Below are 20,875 nucleotides of genomic sequence, written 5' to 3' on the forward strand. Positions count from 1 at the left end.
TCACTTACGTGAGAACAATCCAGTTATAAAAACTCAAAAAATTGGTACAACAATTACCAAAATCTACTAAGCCATAGGACACATTAATTTTCATATACCTAAATAAAGATTAAAATATAAAACAAATAAAAATAAAAATTCAAAATTAAAAATATATATGTAATACAAATATTACAGAAAAGTAAGAGACGCAAGTAATACATAATATAATCAGTGCAACATATTATTTAACAATAGCAGAATTTTTTTCTGAATACAGATAAATCGGTCATATAAATCATTTCCTAGTAGAATATTAGTCCATTAAGAATATATCGGAACACTACAATGACGATAAATATAATCACGAAATGCTACAATATTAGAATTTTTATGATCACGTGTTCCGACATCCTCATAACACATTCGTGTTTTACTGACAGTTTATTAGGAAATCTGTCAATTTATTCGTTAAAGGCCTTCAGTCCCGTTTTTAAGAAAAATACGAATAATTTCACCAGATATTTAATAAATTGGCAATAAGTTTTTCCGTGTGAATGGATAATTAAAAGCTTCGTAGCTCGTAATGAAAATGACACCAACAAAATTAAAACATGATTTAATCGACAACAACAAAAAAACATACCAATTATTCGAGGAAAATCAAACAATTTGAACTATGATTCTTCGGAATATGGCATAATACCCCAAAAATAAATCACTATAAATCAAACAAAGTTATCTACAAAAAAAAGGAGGGGAGTCATGTTCTTATGTCATCTTGGGGAAGATGTGAAAATAGTACACATTGAAAATACAGAATATGGAAAAATATATATTTTTAATAAAAAAAAATTCCAAAGGTCCTTAACCTCGGATGTGGCTCCGGTCAGGTGTCAACATTAAAGTTAAACACAATTAAGGCGATGCACTACGTCGTGTAATATTTTAAATCGAGCCGCTATCAATAACACCCCTTACGTAGATGTCGATAAGGTTTAAATTCCCGCTTAACACCATCCGCCTGTTTTCATTTATGCAAGAAAAAAACATGGCCAAAAAGTGCCTTTTATTTTATTTTTTGAATTTTCAGGCATAAATATTTAATTTTTTTCCGATCATTTTATAAATAACTTAATTTTCCACATTATACAATAAAACAATAACTGAAAATGGGTTCGTAAGTAGCAGATTTTGAACTTTAAAGCAGTTTTAATGGCCTTATACATTATTTTTTTCTGGGCTTATAAAAATACTTATCTAAAAAATACTCGATTATTTCAAAGGCCAAGATGTATTCTACTCGCAGTATTTAATTAAAGCATCTGAAACATTTCTAGGCGACCAAATTTTCAAACCAAAAACACATGATTTTCCATTACTACGTATGGCATCGCCTTAAAATGTAAACATCTTTGAAACCAAAGGTTCAGACCACAATTTAAGAAAAATTCGATATATTTTTTTAACAATTTTTTTATATAAAATCAAAAAAAGGGGGGTGACAGTAATGTTAATTACACACACCTTTGTAAAATCAAATTTGTGTATTTTTTTCATTACCAGCAATTTTTGTTTAGTGCTTAGACGAAAAAACGTAACGTGAGCCATTTTTGAAAACGTTTGTTTTCAAATTTATAAAGCATAAAATTTGAAAGCGTATATCATCTTTCTAAAACTAAAAACAGTTTTTTTAGTTTTCGGATACGTTCAGAAATTTTCCATGTAATTATTTTTTATTGCAATGCGGAAATACACACAAGAAGTGGAAATAGAAAAACATTAGTACTTACCTATTTTTTTAGATTTCAATGGAAGCCTCGTTTAAATTTGTTCCAGGCGTCACCTGACGAGGAGCTCGGTCGGGACATAATTCAAGAAGTTTTAAACCAAATACCATCAGAATGGGAAGCGGTTCTTACTAATTTGTCTGACGGAGGTGGTGAATCAAATTAGTTAACAATTATTATGTAACATTCTCGTAATAAGTTTTGTGATTAGTTTTACCTGCTTGCAAGGTATGAGAATTCATAGAAATGGCGCCAACATCCGCAAGGTTCCTTTAACCACAGTGACATTCATGATTCGTGTCATTAAATTAATATTTCTAATGCCATTAGTTTCAAAATGCCGGGCAGAAGGCAGAACATATTATAATAATACGAGATATAACCTCTATTTAAGAACTGGACAGTGGACAATCAATAATAATTACTATCGCGTCACGTGACTAGTCATATAATTTGATATTATAACTTGTTACTTCTTCCGTCAGAATCTGTCGATATAAATCCAAGATATGATCTTATGATGTGTTACTTTTAGAGTGTATAATTTCAGAAAATCGGTAAAGTGATCATTTTTTGCATTATTTCGCCATCAACTTTTCTCATTTCATGTAACTGAATCACGAGACATAATAAATTCCATTGGGAATACATATAAGGAATTCCGGTCATTCATTTTTTTATTGTGAGGTATTGTTTTTATTTACTTTCCAACATAAATTCCAGCATTTTTTTACAAATGCCGATTTAAAATAATAATTATCCGTCCCCCTTTGTTAACCTCCCACTCAAACAACTAAATTATATTTTTTGTGTACATATCTGTCAATATTTTGTATCATAGGTTAGTTTTAATATTCTCCTGACGAAGGAAGGGTGCTTCCGAAACCGGTAGAATGCAATCAAAATTAAAGTGGTCTAAAACAAATTGATATCTTTTATTGTAAATTATGACGAGCCACAAAGTAAATGCTTATTACAAATATGTAAAATAGAATTTATTTCAAGTTTCATTGCCTTCTGTTGAACTCAACCGCTTCGTCAGCGATCTCAGAAAATTGCTCCATCAGAGACTCCATGATAGACAGCCATCGGTCGTCAATCCAGTGAATTCTATAAATCATCATATTTGTGGACATTGGCCGGTAAGTACTGCTTGTATATCTGTGGTTAAGTACTGTATAATTCTGTTGTATACAAAAAGCCCGAAGATATCGATCTAGAGAGTGGTATATTTATGACATTGGCTTCTTGAGTTCGATACAGCGCGCAGCGCCTCTTGTAAGGCGCGTGGGCTGATTCTCGTTCATTGACAGTTTATTATGCAACCGATAGTCTGAAACACCAATGTAAAGTAAATAGGTGTAAATATAATAGTAAATAAAGTAAATATGTATAGAAAATAATCACAAATAGGCTCCTCAGAACAATACACATTTTTCTAAATATAAGAAACATATATAAAATAAAACAATTGAAAACAATATATTTTGTACTATGCCAATCAATAATAGAATATGGAATAATTGCTTGGGGAGGAGCAACAAACGCAGCTATCACTCAAATAGAAATCGCACAGAAAACGATATTAAAGGTAATACTCAAAAAACATAAACTAACCGACACAGACCAAATATTTAAAAGCTGTGACGTACTTGATATACCTACGCCAATTATATGTTAAAACACTACTAAACTACATTTTCGACCAAAAAAACAAAGCCCAACAAACACAAAATATCACTAATAGACCGGTCAGACAAGCGTACAAAGAAAACATAAAAACTCCGACGGTAAACACTACCTTTGGACAAAGACACCAGTCCCTTCCTTCTTCTTTAGACAAAGAATTATACTGAAAATTCCGGCCCCAAGAGGATTGGAGCGCGCTTTTGCATACATAGAAACATAAACACACACTTCACTACAATCTACACCTTTGCCTTGATGATGGACATTGTAACGCTGACCGAAACGTTGGCTCAAGAATGAAGAAAAAAGGCTCAAAAATAAATCACGATAATACACGGAGAAAAATTAGTACGGCTTTTAAAAATGTGACTGCATGACCATTTCTTAATAAAATATTAGTCTTGCAGAATATATCTGAACATGTATTCACGCAGGTGGACTTGTCCGAATAAATATAATGGATGAGATGCAAAAATATTATTATTTTGAAGAATACGTGTTCCGACTTCTTTATAACAAATTCGTGCTTTACTGATAGTTTCTTATGAAATTTGTCAAATCATTTGTTATAATAATAATAATAACATGGCATTTATATAGCGCAGTTTAGTGTCATTTCACATTTAGGCCTCCAGGCCCGTTTTTAACAGGAAAACGAATTGTTTGAACAGATTTTTAATAAATTAACAATATTTCAAATCACTAAGCTTTCTCCGTGTACTTTTGGCCGTGAAAATCTAAAATCATTATACAGTATTTTCCAATAAGAGGTGTTATTTTAATATTCAATCGTAAAAGATCAATGGTTTCGTTGCTTGTGTGGCACGTAGCGCCTCTTGTTGAAAGTAAACGTTGTCCAGATCAATACCATCCAATTCTGGCCTTAAAAAATCATTAATCATCTCTCGAAAGCGCAATTCATTCACCGTAACTGTTGATCCAGCCTCATTTTCGAAAAAGTAAGGTCCAATGACTCCGCCGGACCATAAACAGCACCAAACAGTCACACGTTAAAGATTGAGAGGCTTTTCAACAATAACTCTTGGGTTTTCCGAGACCCAGATGCGACAATTTTGCTTGTTGACGAAGCCACCGAGGTGGAAATGGGCCTCATCACTCAAGATGATTTGCATTTGATTCACTTAAGTGAATTTTAATAATTTCAATGCATTGTTGAAGCGTGTATCGTTCCATTTTTATTAATGGCGTAGTTTCTACTTGTCAAATGTTAAAAAATGACAGCTTCAAAAGTAATATCTACCGAAATAGCGGGCTATTCAAAATAACACCTCTTATTGGAAAACCCTTTATAAGATTTTTGGATGTAAAAAGTACCATGCCAGCCTAGTGTTTTGCAACACATAAGTACTCAGATCTGGAACACGATATCCGAATAGCTAGGTACTGCCAAGCAAACATTTCCCTTCCATCTTCCCTATACCTTCCGCCTCTCAATATTCTCCCATCTGGAGGTGCCATAATTCTGTCTACGACCAGATAAAACCACCACAATCTCTGCCAGTTCTTTCTTCATAAGATCATCTTTGATAGCAGTTAATTTAATACCTACGTATGCATGTCTGTAATAAGCGACTAATTACATGATAGTTAGTTCTTGCCTTCAGAGCAATGTCAAGAGTCGCATCTTTAATGACTGTAATTAATATTAATATGACAGATTTTCTCATCAAATGTGTGTTGTTTTCCTATTAAGTTGTTTCTCGAGAACGACTTGTTTTGCGAGGTAGGTTTATGCCATCTTCATAATGAAGTAAACAATAATCAGAATTCCTTCCTGTCATCTGCAGATATGCAGCACTATAGCCTTTCAATTGGCATTCCAGTTTATAAATTTCTTGGTTCTTTTCTTCCGAAGATCTTCCTCTCAACGATGAGTATCAGAATTTGAAATAATTACGGGCCTGACTTTCGTTGCCGAGTGGTTCACTTCCTTGGCTCCGAATGATATAGCGGTTCCAGGTTCGAAACCCAGCATTCGCAAATAAATGTAAATTGGAATAATTATATTTAATATGTTGTGATTTATTATTAGGAAATAAAAATAATGTTAAAGGACTTACACACCACGCAATATCGCGGCAGTTGTGGGGAGCACCCTAGATCGCTTCCTTGATCACCGCGTGAGAAGACAAATCGGCCATAACTTCGAAATTGGGATGGCTGCCCCCACGATATCAGTTATAATATAAGATATCGATATAGGTTCTTTAGATTTGCTGGTTCCAGTAATCTCATTACATTCCTGTGGTTAAAATTACACCTATTCATCAAGCAGTTCTTCTTCCAAATGTTCATTTTTTTTACACAATTGCATGCAAAAGAGCCCCAGATCAATCGGATTTTCTGACGCTTGGAAAGTGTTGGCGCCATCTTGACGAACGCTTTGCTGCACGATCAGTTTCACTCTGTGACAGAGGCGGCTGTATACCACCATAAGGCCTTTAAGAGGATGCTACAAGCCAAAAATGTGTATATTCTTGGTAAAACTTTAGGAAAGTAGGTACTCGTATATCTACCTGCTATGCTGGTCTTTTCCATATTATATTTTATTATATATTTCCCTAGATCTAAAGGAATGTCATTATATCACTGCACCAGAGGCATGTTTTGTATGAACCTAAGAAATATGACGGAAGATCCCATAGGTGCTGATATTCATAACGCACCTATGGGACTTGGGATTCATTCCGTACTCGCTGTTGGGCAGTACGAATATCATTCGGACGGTGGATTTTTTTAGCACGAAACTTGAATAGCAGACTGTATAAAGTTTGATAAATTTATAATACCAGTTTTGCTTATTTCAATGGGAGTTCACTGCACAAACGAGAAAACCTCCACTGGGGGTGCAACTAATAAGTTAAGAAGAAACTACAAGCCAAAAATGTGTATATTTTTGGTATACCTTATATCGTAGGTAATAGTCTTTAAAATCGCTTGACAAACGGAGTCTAGAAACGTTCGATTTCAAGCAAAAAACTGGTTTTTATTTATTTTGTAAATAATTTTATAAGAAAGCAAAAAAGTTAATCAAGTGAAACTGTCACAGATAATCTTAGCTATAATAATGTTTTTTTTAAGTTGTTTCTTTTACGCGTTCATACATTTCTATTGATTTTTTTTTTTTAGTAGCTTACATTTATATTTTTTTATTGAGTAATTTATTTTTTTATTTGTATACTACTCAAGCGAAACGATAGGAAAATCTTCTATTTATCTAAAGCATATTTTTTGGTATTAATAATGTACACCAATTCTTTATAAAGATTAATCAAAATAGTGATTTAGCATTTAGCTTCGCCTTAAGTATAGTGTACCCATTATGCTTCATGTTTTAGAGTGGTATGGTATTGTACTCAATACCTGGCTCCTTGGGTAAAAATGTCATTATTAGTAAAACTTTCCACAGTGATTAAAATTAATAATAACTTTGTCCAATGAAAACCCGTCTGGTGGCATTTGATATAACAAGTAGGTATTAAAATGGACACATTATTTTTATAATAGAAAATAATATGTTATTTATGACACCAATAACTGGCATAGCCTAATTTACTTCCAAATTCACTCACTGGCGAGATTTGAAGAAGATATGATAAAAACACAACCACTTTTCTACAAAATTTGTTGCCGTCATTGATGTCGTATTTAGTCTATGGTTGCCATATTAGATTTTACTGCTTGAACTATTATAGCACGTGAGTAGGTGGCGCCACTAGGTTCAGACGGTGTTTTGACTTATTACTATAATATTGAAATATGGAGACCGATTAGACAGTTTTTGTTGACGTCCTGTCAGTTTTTATGTAGGTCCCTTTATGCCGCATATAAACAGGACAAAATTTCCGCGAGCCGAGTCGCGATTATGGGAAAATAACGTGCAACCGTAAGCGGCGTTTCGCTTTGCTTATTGCTTTGTTCTTTTCCCGTAGTTTGTGGCTCAGCTCGCGGAAATTTTGTCTTGTTTATAGGCACCCTTAGATAATCTCAATTTCGCCCTGAAGAAAAACACCATTCAGAATCGGAACGATGCTTGAAATAACTTTAGCCATGTTTGGTGATCAGATCTGAATTCAAGTAAGTCCCAACCTTCCCTATCTCTTTTTCTTCACCATTTCCTTCGCCTCATAGGTCCCAAAGATACTTTTATTGTAATACTTCCACTGGCTCAGGTATCCACCTTCCTAATTACATTAGGCCTAAATTGCTTCAAACGTCAACAGTACATACATTTAATTTAGGTAATAGTTGTAAGCAGTGGCTCACCCAGAATTTTGTCTTGGGGGCCATTTTAAATAATGAAAATATGCTATTCATAATTATTATTTTAATTCAATAAAAATCATAAATATTAAACAAAGCCAATTTCAAAAAGGGGCCTGAATATTTCGCTTTTTTTGTTTGCCGCACAAAAAATGTTCCATGTTCCAACCACAATTGCCATATTTTTTTAATGATATTTTTCCGGTCTTTTTAAAGAACATAATTTATTTGAAAACGAAAATTAGCATATAAGATAATTCATATATTCTCGCAAGGTGGAGTCCGTTTCGATTTTTTTTCGCGGTGGGGTGAAGTCCAGTGACTGGTAATACCTACACATAAGCATAGACAAAACATTCTTTGATCCTCGCAACTCGCCAACCATTTCTGTAATTTTCCTGCCGCGAGATCCGTAATAATAGTCAGATAAATATTGCTCCCATAGTGCACAGTGATTGAGCCAGTACCTACCATTTGAAGTAATTAAAAACATTTGCAAAGCATTACGCAAGTATAAAATGCAAGACTTCTTCTCCCCTCCCCCTCTCCTCTTTGGTGCGCTACTGGTTGTAAGTAAGAAACTACATACAAACGTAATACAGGTAATCGCTTATATTTTTCCTGAATAATGTAATGGCAAGACTCGTTTGGACCAAAAGTGGCAGGCACTTGCGCAAATAACTTGCCACTTCCACTTGCTCCGACGGAGCAAGCAACAATCACGATCAGGCAACTTGCTACTCGGACTGGCAAGACTTCTTGGCCTACCTATTGAAACTGGGTCCGGCAAGCCAGCTGGAACTAATGCAATTGGTTGCTTTTATTGCGTTTCCAACATTGAATTACGTAATTACATTTATTATTTTATTTTTGAATTTTTTAAATTTTTATTCTCATATAAGCACCCACACCGCCAAAGCAGTTTGTCAGCAGGTAAATTTCACAATATTAATTATAACACAAAATCAAACTTTTAACTGAAGTCACAATATAGAAAATAGATAGAGGAATAACATTTCAAGTGACTACAATACAAATGCATAAAATACATAGACAGATAGATTTAACAGTCAACATACTCATAGGCATACACACACACAAAGCCACACAACATACTTAAATATACTCATGGGTATATTTATACGATGTCCATAAGAATTATGGCATTCTTACGTAGGACAATTTTAAAAGTGTATGAAATATATATAGATACCTTTGTAAATCTAATAATTTTAATCACAATAACCAGAGTGACAACATCCTTTAAAATTATTAATATATTTTGCATTGATCTGTCGAAACAAACTACATAAGAACGAAAAAACTATAGTCTCACAAGCAGGAAGTTACTAATTTATGTAATTTAATAATTTCTGCCATTCCTCCGCTGCTGTATGCAAACATGACGGAACCTCAATAACTCTGTTTTGGAATATACTCCTTGTTACAATTATATAAAATAATATTTTGAATTTGGGAGGTGGGTATGGGTACAGCCGTAACCATTTATTAGATAATTAATCTCTGTCTTAGGTCGCTCCAAGTGGATCGCTCTACGTTTAGTGACTTGGCAGGAGTGCCTGGGATCATGGGGTGAGGTTTTTATAGGTCTTGCCGGTGGATGCGACTGCCCACGGGAGATGGTGTGGCGGGCAGGGGAAGGGATGTATTTATACATCCTTCACCATCACCCCTCATACTTTTTTCCTTCCCTAAACTTCTTCTCTGCCTTTCCTTGAAAAGACTCTCCACACAGCATCCCCAAATATGACATAATTAGTTTTCTTCAGGGTCTCCTGTGTGGAGCTTCTTTTATACCTTTTCTTAAGTCACAAGTATTTGATGTACTTGATAATGTCATATATTCCTGTAATATTCCCGACATCTGCAATCTACTGTATTTTTCGAATCATATTACCTAATGTTCATATTAACGGACTTTATCTAGGTAATATTATAATAAAATTTTCTACATCTTTATTTGCCGGATCCGGTATTAAAATCTCGTCATCATCAAGTCCGGGGTGCTGCGAGTAGATAGCTTGCATTTTTTGCCGCCAGTTGACGAGAAGCGTTCGCAGCGTGAGGTTGTGTCGCACGCGCACGCGTTTATCTCGCAGCTTTTGTTGTTTTCATTCGTGTTTTGCAACTACAGCGTAATCCTACTACTAAACATACCCGCCAACTAATCAATAACTAACTTGTGAAACATGTAACGTATTAAAATATCGCCAATTTGCTTAGAATATATCATCAAAGTTTAATTATTGCGAGATCAAGTTTTATTTTGTTGGCAGCCAAAGTTTAAAGTTTACAAGTCTGTGATTGTTTGTGACTTTCGAAAAGCTTTTAGTAGATACCTAGTATTAACTTGTGAAATATAAAATATCTGTTACAGTAATTATTATTTGCAAGTGAATAATTGAGTGGAAAGTTTTGTTTTTGTGATTTAAGTTGAATAGAAAACAAAGAATTGTGTAGTCGGCAAAAGAAATTGGTCAGCCTAAATTCTGAGCCCGACTTCTGTTTTTACCGAGTTGGTAAGTTGAAAAAATAATTACATTATTATAAAAAACATTCGCATTTTGACTTCCTTCTAAATTCTTATGTGTTGTAGTTACTTATAGATTTGTTTTGAATTTAAATTATTACAATAATCATAATTGTGTCATATGTTAGGTACAAATATTTATGGTTTATAATTAAGTAGGTAGGTATTAAAGTACCTGCTTACAAATCTTACGATTTCAGAGAAAATTTTGGTTCTATTAATAACATCGTACCTAAAAAAAGGGTTAATTTGTCGCGTCTTACAGTTGTAAGACGCTAAGTGGGAGTTCCCAATTTTTACAATAATAATTACCACGTGAGAGAAAAAAAACTGTTACTATCTACCTACGAAAATATTTCATAGTTTTTTTCTGTTACGATCTTTGGCTTTGTGAAGATAATAATTACAGACATTTTTTCCAATGTTCTTTGGGCATTCTTATAGTTAAAAATTTAATGTAAATTTTGTATATTTTGGCTTTTACGACAGTTTTCCTTTCTTATGACGAAACGTGCATAGTCCGGAAACACGCCGATACGTGCCCAACGGTGGTACACAGTGGACGTTTTTTTCCAAGAGAACTAGTAGTTTTTACTTGTTACGACCATCGAGATATAATACATATTATGTAAAAGCCCAGCTACACTACTCGCGAAGTTGATCGAAGTTGACCTAATACGATAGTGTGGGCACGAACTTCGCTTCGCTTCGGGCATCTTCGCTTCGCTTGGCCCGACTTCCGATTGTTGTCGGTAAATGCGCCCGAGTCAAAGGACTCGAAGTTCGAACACGAAGTGTCTGCCCACTGCCCACACTACTCGGTTCACTTCAGTTCGCTTCGAGACAGGGGCGTATAACTCTCGCATAACCTTGTAACCCTGATGGGAGGAGTTATCCTCAACCCAAATTCTTATAGACAAAGCTGTTGTAGCTGAAAGCTCAGATCTCATTGGCTCAGAGCAAAAATTGTATCTTGATCTCTCGCTCTCTACCGTAGCGACTCGTGTAACAGAAAGAGAAGCTAAACATGTGTTATGCTCCGATAAAAAAATAACGGTAATTTTCAAGACGTCATTTCGCAGATTGAAGTCAGTTGAAGGTTTTAGCGTAAATATTTTGAATTTTCTTTCACCCATCTAAAAATAATGTTGCGTGCTAGAATTCTTCAAGGTGATAAATTAATGCCGTGTTGTGTTAAAGGTTGCTCAAATGGATTCGATAATCCAGTGCTAGGAAGAAGCAGCAAGAAATACGTTTGTTTGTGTGTGCCATTTCGCGATTGAAATCAAAAATACGGTACTTTTGGGATTAAAAAATAATGCGTTGCCAACGCTTAATCTTCCAATCATCATAAAATATCCGGTCTATCTCCACCAATTGAAAGAAGGACCCGATCACGTTGTTAAATACAGGTACTAACCTCTCGTTCTTTGATACAATGTTCATGATTCCTGAATGTACTTCATTGGCTAATAATTTGATTAATTTTCCTTTTCAGACCTATCCGTATTCCGACGCGATCTTATACCACGTATTAGAAGACTAAAATTGCTAAACAAAGCCACGATTACATCAAACAAGTTCATTTAAACCTCTCCAGAATTACATCATGTAAGTACCAGTATTTTCAATGATGTTTGCTGACGACAAAGCTGTGAAAATTATATGAAACCCTTGCAGGAGAACTTGAATAACTTCTAGTGCTATTTTGTGTATATATTCTTGTATTTTTGTGCAAGGTCAAATTAAATTCTATTAAGTTGTTGCAGTAAGACAGAAATCCTGGGTTCGATTCCTAGTTGAGACTGTTACTTTTTATTTTTTTGTGTCTTGTTCTGTTTCATGTTTTGTTTAGATATATTAGTATTATCTTCTACTTCAATGATAAATCAATGCTAAATACATCGGTTGTACTGACCCTGTTCTGTATTACTGTCCATTGTCTTTTTGAAAATAAAAAATATTTTGATGTGTGCATAGCTGTGGGTTTTTTTATTTATTTTCCTTTTCCTGCATTCCAGTATTTTTTATTATATAATTTTTTTGGGCTAGTGAATGAACGATGTAAGCTGGGTGCAGGTATATTGTCTATGTTTGCTCTTTTTTTAAATGACCTTGAGATTTCTTTATGGTCCACCATATATTTACCTGTCTGGACCAAACGACCGTTTTATCTGTGGTCGTCTGTGGTTAAGGGGGTGACAAAATGGCGCCATACAAAAAGCCCGAAGATATCGATCTAGAGAGTGGTTTATTTATGCTTCGAGACGTCGTGTTTGGTGGTTGTGCGTGCACAGAGTCATAGTGACTATACGTAATAAAATATGGCTTCTACACTGTGGTCACAGGACCTAATTTTTTTGTTCCTAGAAACACTCCAATCCGAGGCGGTTATTTGGGACCCAATTGAAAGGGACCATAAAGATAACTAACTAACCATCACGCCGTTTCTCCGCAGGGGTAGGCAGAGAGGACGGACCGCCAAACTACTCGGTCTTGGCACACACTCCTTGCCTCATTCACATTCATACATCGTCTCATACATACTCTTCTATTATTCTGACTCTTGACATGGCCCGACTCGAGTATCTGATTCACTTGATCGTGCCATGTCTTCCTCGGGCGTCCCCGACTTCTGCTACCATTCACATTTGCATCATATATCCTCCTTTTTTATATTTTTTTATAGTGAATACCTCACAAGAGTCCCAACTGCTCCAGTCTGGAGCCAGTGAGACTATGGCATCCCCAATTGGGGGATGTTGTGAGGCTGAAGGTAAGTGGGGAAGGGAAAGAGGAAGGTGGGGAAGTACCTGGCTATTCAGATCTAGTCCACGGCTAAAGCCATTTGGAGCAACGTTTCAATTCTGAATGGTGGTCTTACACCAGGGCGATACTGGTAGTATCTTCCACTCTGGAACGTGCCGCAAATATACTATATATTATTTTAATTAATTAATTGTGAAATAACACAAATTAATCAAATAAAATTTATTTGCGCACGCCGGGTTCGAACCCGCGACCTTCGGAATGGCAGTCCAATGCGTTACCACTGGACTATGCCGGCCGTCACACTCCTATCTTCGCTCATTCGCTCTACATGCCCAAACCATCTAAGCGTCCCTTTCTTAATCTTACTCATTACGCTTACATCAGCCTTGCACTCTTTGCGGATCTCCACATTCCTCACACGATCAAACATGGTTTTACCACACATACGCCCTTGAGGTGATTTTTCACAAAAACGGCGCTTTACAAATTATCCAATTATTATTATTATTATTATTATACGCCTCAGGGATCTCATTTCAACAGCATTTAATCTACTTTCATCCTTTATTTGCCACTTGAACGTCCATGTTGCCTAGTGCACGGACTCCGAGAGACAGCTACTCGCGAAGTTGCACGAGTGTGTGGGCACGCACTTCGGACTTCGGCTAACTTCGTCGAGGACTTCGTCGAAGCGCCGAAGCGAGTAGTGTAGCGGCCGCTTTACGGTTTGTTCTGTAAATACCGCACCGTGAATCAATGAAACTTCGACATTCCCGATCGGGGCATGTTGTGAGGATGTTGTGGAGATGTAGGGACGTACCCGACTTTTCAAATCTGGTCACAAAACACGTCTCAAGCCATTTCAAGCAACATTTCAATTCTGAATGCCGGTATTTAACCAGACCGATACTGTGTGTCTACCGCTCTGATGATGAACGGTATGGCGACTTTTGTGTTTCCTCCCTCCTATGACAGGTTCACTCATTCTAGTAATAGATACTCTCAGTATCGCGCTGGTAAAAAAAACAGCATTTGTTTGATAAACAGATTGGAATAGCCAGGTACTGTCGAACCTTCCTCTATCTCATCCTTACCTTACCCACTCTCTTTAACCTCACAACTAGGGTTGCCAGACGTCCTTTATTTTAAAGGACGTCCTCTATTTCAGACCCAAAAATTGATCTTGTCCTCTTATTTAAAATCTTCAATAGAGGACAATACTTAATACGTTTAATTTGGCAAAAATAAATGAATCAGCGTAAATTGATGCATTGTATGAAGAGTTCTGTATATTAAAGCCTCTCCTGACGAAAATTATAGACGATAAGAAGTGAAAATATTCTTGAAATTTTGGATTTGGATTCAGATTCTCAAATCTACGGATGAAAACAAGAATCTGCTAAAAATAATACGATACGTATTTTCCATCCCCGTTTCTAATGCCCAAGCCGAAAGGATTTTTTCCTTGTGTACGAATACGTGGACCAAAAACCGAAATAAGTTAAATATTAATACTGTAAAAGCAGAACTACAAATAAAGTCGAACTTCAACATGAAATGCAAAAAAAATTATAATTTCATTATAGCAAACGAAGAAGCTCTTAGAGCAGCCAAAAGTAATACCAAGTATTAACTTTATTTATTACTAAATGCAAAATGAATAATTAAGGTCGTACTACTTACTTGGCTTCGATTAACATTGTGTATTAACATTGTTTTTTATTAATAAATGTAACTACTGATACCATAACAGCATTTAATTAAAAAAATATTGATGTCCTTTATTTTCATCATATGTCCTTTATTTAATCGTATCAAATCCTCTAATTCATAAAACGGGAGCTGGCAACCCTACTCACAACGTACCCCAATGGGGGATTTCACGTCCACTGGCTCCGGACAGTTGTATTCTTATGCGGCATTCATTTTTTTTTTTTTTTAAATCTTCTTACCACTAGTTTTTGTAACAATTTACTTATTTATTGTAGTAGCCACCACAAAACAGTTTTACGCCAATATATTACAGAGATTACAAGTGTAGACACCTAAATACAAGTAACAGGTACGGTAAATAGGATATGGTAAAAAAAATTAATATACATGTCTTAGTAATAACAAACAGTAAATAGGTAAAAAAAACATCTGTACCATAATATTTTTTGACAATAACAATATAAAGACAATAATATCATATAAAATATTATGGTGCGTATATATTTGCGAACCGAAACGCGAACCGTACCACGAATTACGGGAAAGAAACTAATCAACTGCAAGCGACGTTTCGCGCCATTTGCGGTTGCTTTGATTCTTTACCATAAGTTGAGGTTCAGCTCGGCAGTTCGGCTCGCGGATGTATAGTAACATGAAAATTATATGAAAATTTTATTTCCAATGCACTTGCCAACAAACAACAAGTTGATTCTATATATACGGACTTCAGTAAGGCGTTTGATAAGGTCTGTCATAAAATCCTCATTAATAAACTTTTGAAACTCGGCATTAATGGAAACCTTTTATCTTGGTTTAAGAGTTACCTACTTAGGCGTCAGTTAACTGTCTGTATTAATGATCACTTATCCTACATGTTCGAAGCTACCAGTGGCGTACCCCAGGGTTCGCATCTTGGTCCTTTACTTTTTAATTTATTCATTAACGACGTAACAAACATATTCACCCGTGTTCTCATTCTAATGTTCGCTGATGATATGAAGATATATAGAATTATTGACAATATCGAGGACTGTCTAACACTTCAATCTAATATTAATAGCTTTTACGATTGGTGTCTTAAAAACAAATTAACTCTTAATGTAAAAAAATGTCAACTTATGAGATTCCACAGAAAAAAAAACCCATTTTTGTTCACCTACTTTCTCAATAATCACACCTTATTATCTGTGGATGAAATAAGAGACCTTGGTATAACATTTGACACTAAATTAACATTCATTAAACACATTAATAATATAACCAGTAAAGCAATGCAAATGTTAGGATTTGTCTTACGGATTTCAAAGGATTTTAAAAATTTAAAAACTGTCAAATTACTTTACACTTCACTTGTTAGAAGCCAACTAGAATTTAACACCACCATTTGGAGTCCTTACTACAGTGTACATGAGAATTCCCTTGAGCGAGTCCAACATAAATTTTTACGTTATATTAATTTTAAATTGGGAATATTCGTCGAAAACATTAATTACCCCTCTCTGTTACAATTATTGGGACTCGATACATTAAAAGAAAGAAGAATTTGTTTTGACCTATTTTATTTATTTAAAATCGTTACCAACCTGTTGAACTCCCCTGAACTTCTTTCGTTAATATGTTTCCATGTACCTAGTCGATCAGTTCGTTTCAAATTACCCTATCATTGCAACAATACAGGATCTAACGCTGAACTCAATTCCATAATAAATCGCCTACATGTACTTGGTAATAAATATGTTTTGGATGAATCTATAAACATTACTAGCTTAACCTCATACAAACACTATTTAATTAAAACTGTATGTCAGCGCTTCTCAGATTGATTATAATCAAATATAGTTTTAAAGTATTAATTTATCCGGGATTTATTGTATATGAATTGTTTATATATTTATATATATATATAAATATATAAACAATTGTTGTATTGTATTTATAATAACTATTTCTATTGTTCTCTTTTATGTATTTTATATTTATATTTTTTTTATCTATGTATATTCTGTATTAATATGTATAACAAATGTTATTTTTTTGTAAAAGCCGCTATAATCGGCGTTAATAAATAATAAATAAATAAATTACGTTCTAATAGTGGAACACGTTTCGAAGAGAAATGAGTACGAGATAGCACCTCTAATTGTATAGCTCTATTAGGTGACACTGTTGTGTTAGGTTACGTTGGTGTTCAATTCGGAGTTCAATCGGAGATTAAAACTGTAGGAAAGTACTCATATATCTACCTCCCATGTTGGTCTTTTCCATATTATATTTTATTATATATTTCCCTAGATCTAAAGGAATGTCATTATATCACTGCACCAGAGGCATGTTTTGTATGAACCTAAGAAATATGACTGAAGGTCCCATAGGTGCTGATATTCATAACGCACCTATGGGACTCGCTATTGGGCAGTACGAGTATCATTCGAACGGTGGATTTTTAGCACAGAACTTGAATAGCAGACGGTATAAAGTTTGATAAATTTACAATACAGTTTTTCTTATTTCAATGGGAGTTCACTGTACAAACGAGAAAACCTCCACTGGGGGTGCAACTAATAAGTTAAGAAGAAACTACAAACCAAAAATGTGTATATTTTTGGTATACCTTATAACGTAGGTAATATGCATTACAATTGCTTGACAAACGAAGTCTAGAAACGTTCGATTTAAAGCACAAAACTGGTTTTTATTTATTTTGTAGATAATTTTATAAGAAAGCAAAAAAGTTAGTCAAGTGAAACTGTCACAGATAATCTTAGCTATAATACTGTATGTTTTTAAGTTGTTTCCTTTACGCGTTCATACATTTATATTGAAAAAAAATTGTTTTAGTAGTTTACATTCATATTTTTTATTGAGTAATTTATTTTTTATTCATATTCTACTAAAGCGAAGCGATAGGAAAACCTTAAATTTACCTAAAACATATTTTAAGGTATTTATAATTTACACAAATTCGTTATAAAGATTAATCAAAATAGTGATATGGCATTAAGCTTCGCCTTAATAGGAAACATAGCAAAATAGAAGTATAAAATGGTCAAAGGTTCAGTTTTAGTAATTTGTGACATGCGTCAAAAGATAGTAAAAGAAATAAACCGTCTGTAAGTGACGTTGAAAATGACAACAGACATGGCGCGTTCTGATACTGCAAAAGTTTTCGCTGTCGGAGTAAAAAAAAGTACATTATTTTAATAATGACCAGCAGTTTTTGCTGTGGATAGTGAAAAGATGGTAATACAATTTTTATGATTTTGTTCCAATTACTTCAATTCCATGCTTCATAAAGTTATTATCGCCCATAAATAGTTTCATCGGTTTGAAATTTGAATGTACTTTTTGATTTCTTCTTTCTGGTCTAGTGGCCCCAATAATTTATTTAAGAAAATACTGGTTTGGATCGTTACGTAGAGCTTTGAGAACGAGAAAAAATATACGAGTACGCAAGTGTTTAAATAAATATATTTATTGATGAACATATTCATACGACCTCATTCGTTAAGTTAAAACTGATAATAAACGGTTTAACATTACCTGTCTCTCATTATAGTAAACTACTTCTAGGTGTGTTCGGACGTTTGTTGGTTCACAGAATTTGAATAATTCATCAAACTTGATTTTTAAGTCATGTGAAGGTTTTATTCAGGTTCTGTTATTATTTCAGTTTTGAATAATAACTGGTCAATAATGATGTAACGACAGAACTTGAATAGAACCTCAGAAATTTGATGAATTGTTCAAATTCTGTGAACAAACCAAGGACGGGTTGTTTCCGAGAATTTGAACTATTCATCTAATTTCAACGTTCACTTTCGGGTTCTGTGAAATTCCTATTCAAGCTCATCTAGTTGCTTGACAGAACTGAAATAATAACAGAAATTGAAAAAATCTTTCACAGAACTTTTGAACTTTGAAATTGAATTGTTTGATTAATTTGAACAATTCATCAAATTTCAACGTTCAAGTTCTGTGAACGATTTTTTAAAAAGTTTGGCTTAATTTCAATTCTGTCAAGCAACTAGCCTATAATGATATAATAACAGAACTTGAATAGGACTTTCACAGAACCCGAAAATTAACGTTGAAATTTGATGAATTGTTCAAATTCTCCGAAACAACCCGTCCTTAGTGTTTTTTGTTGAATTGTACGCCCAATTGTCGTAAATATGATAATTTGACGGACGCTACCAGATCAGTGGTGTTAAACGCATGCTAATAGACGCATTATCTCAATTTCTCCCAGCTTAGTGTCAAGTGTCCTACCTATTTCGTAAGGTCAGGATCAGCTAAAACACATTAGAGAGGAAGGTAATGTTAGTATCGCCTTGGCGGAATATATTATTTTTCTTTTTGAATTTTTTTTCTCTTTGATAAGATCAGTTTATTATCGGCTCCTTTCCGTATTTCGAGGGTAAAAAACATTTTTTAATTATGTGGTACCTATTACCCAGCTTATTTTTTTACAGTTGTATCGATGGAGTTAACTTTACTAGAAAATCCAGATAGGAAAACTTTGCATAGCTCACCGTTCTATTTTTCAACAAACGGATTTTGTTTTTGAATATTAGTAAATTGTGTTCACATGTCTTTTTAATTACGTGTTAACTTTTTGTAATATATTATAATAATTGAAAAAATTATAGGTACTGGGCCTTACCGTTTCCCAACCATTTACCCTATATAATACTAATGGTTGCTTATTAGTTGTGTAAAATTTAAAGCACGTTTATTAGTAAGGAGGTAGGATATAGGGCCGTTTTTTTATAACACCTCAAGGGCGCATCATTTATATATATATATATATGTATAACAACAACGTTGTGTCTGTTTGCAAGGAATTGTTTTCAATGTTAATGGATCTTGTAAGTACGTGTTGTTATTATTTTAGAATGGAAATTTTTGTTCAGCGCGGTTTAGTAATTAAAACACCTCGAGGACATTTCAAATTGTTGTTATTATGTACATTATGTAGATGAACATGTAGCATTGTTTCATAGATAATAATATGTTTTTATTGAAGTCTTATGTACATCATGTGGCAGTCCATTCCCAGAATGTGTACCTAATTTTGAAAAGTTAGCACGAGAAGGTTCAACCAGTGTGTATGTGTGTGTGTGTGTTTTTTTTTTTTTGTTCCTTTATTTTTTCCAATTTTTACATTAATTACATAGAATATTATATAAATCAATACGAATAATAGGAACCCATTAAGGCGATTCACTACGTCGTGTAATATTTTAAATTGAGCCGCTATTAATAACAACCCTCACGTAGATGGCGATAAGGTTTAAATTCCCGCTTAACACCATCCGCCTGTTTTGAAAAAGTGCCTTTTATTTTATTTTGTGTATGTTCAGGCATAAATATTAATTTTTTTTCGATCATTTTGTAAATAACTTAATTTGCCACATTATACAATAAAAACATAACCGAAAATGGGTCCGTAAGTAGGAGATTTTGAACTTTAAAGCAGTTTTCATAGGCCTTTACATTATTTTTTTCTGGGCTTATAAAAAGACTTATCTAAAAAATACTCGATTATTTCAAAGGCCAAGATGTATTCTACTCGCAGTATTTAAAGCATCTGAAACATTTCTAGGCGACCAAATTTTCAAACCAAAAACACATGATTTTACATTAATACGTATGGCATCGCCTTAAGGCGCAGCCTGTGCGTGAGTAATATATATATAAGTTATTATATTATTATACCTAGAAATAAACAAACTACGGACATATAAAACAAAAACAAGATTACATTTTGTGTAAGCGGTTTGTATAAAAAGTGTTTATAATGTGTTAGCTTGTTGTTTCGTAATAAGGAGAAATCCTGTAATTTAGGCCTCAATGGTGGAGAACTAAAGCTCTCGACTAGCAAGCTGGGTGTTGAAGATCTAATCCCGGCGTGGGCAATTAAATTTTATTTGATTAATTTGTTTATTTCACAAGTTACTCATTTAAAAGAATATACAGGGTGTCCGGTGGTAAAGTGCAGTAACTTCGGGAGGTGATTCTACGTGATCGTAGGAGTAAACAAGATAAATAACTTTTTCTGAAATTCCAACTTTTAGGTGTACTTTTAAGCTAATAA

General features: G+C 34.2%; 1 protein-coding gene across 1 annotated transcript in view; it reads left to right on the forward strand.

The window, feature by feature from the left end:
• Positions 1 to 9,815: 9,815 nt before the first annotated feature.
• The window catches only part of ldd (lipid droplet defective), a 193,483-nt gene continuing 182,423 nt past the window's right edge, over positions 9,816 to 20,875 (forward strand). Inside the window, exon 1 of the mRNA XM_089644581.1 lies at positions 9,816 to 10,282. The gene's annotated coding sequence lies outside the window, so the exon portion shown is untranslated. The remainder of the gene's footprint in view (positions 10,283 to 20,875) is intronic.

The sequence above is a fragment of the Hesperophylax consimilis genome, chromosome 21, assembly GCF_061612785.1.
Source record: "Hesperophylax consimilis isolate HC1 chromosome 21, BYU_Hcon_1.0, whole genome shotgun sequence".
In the NCBI taxonomy this organism is placed as follows: Eukaryota; Metazoa; Arthropoda; class Insecta; order Trichoptera; family Limnephilidae; genus Hesperophylax; species Hesperophylax consimilis.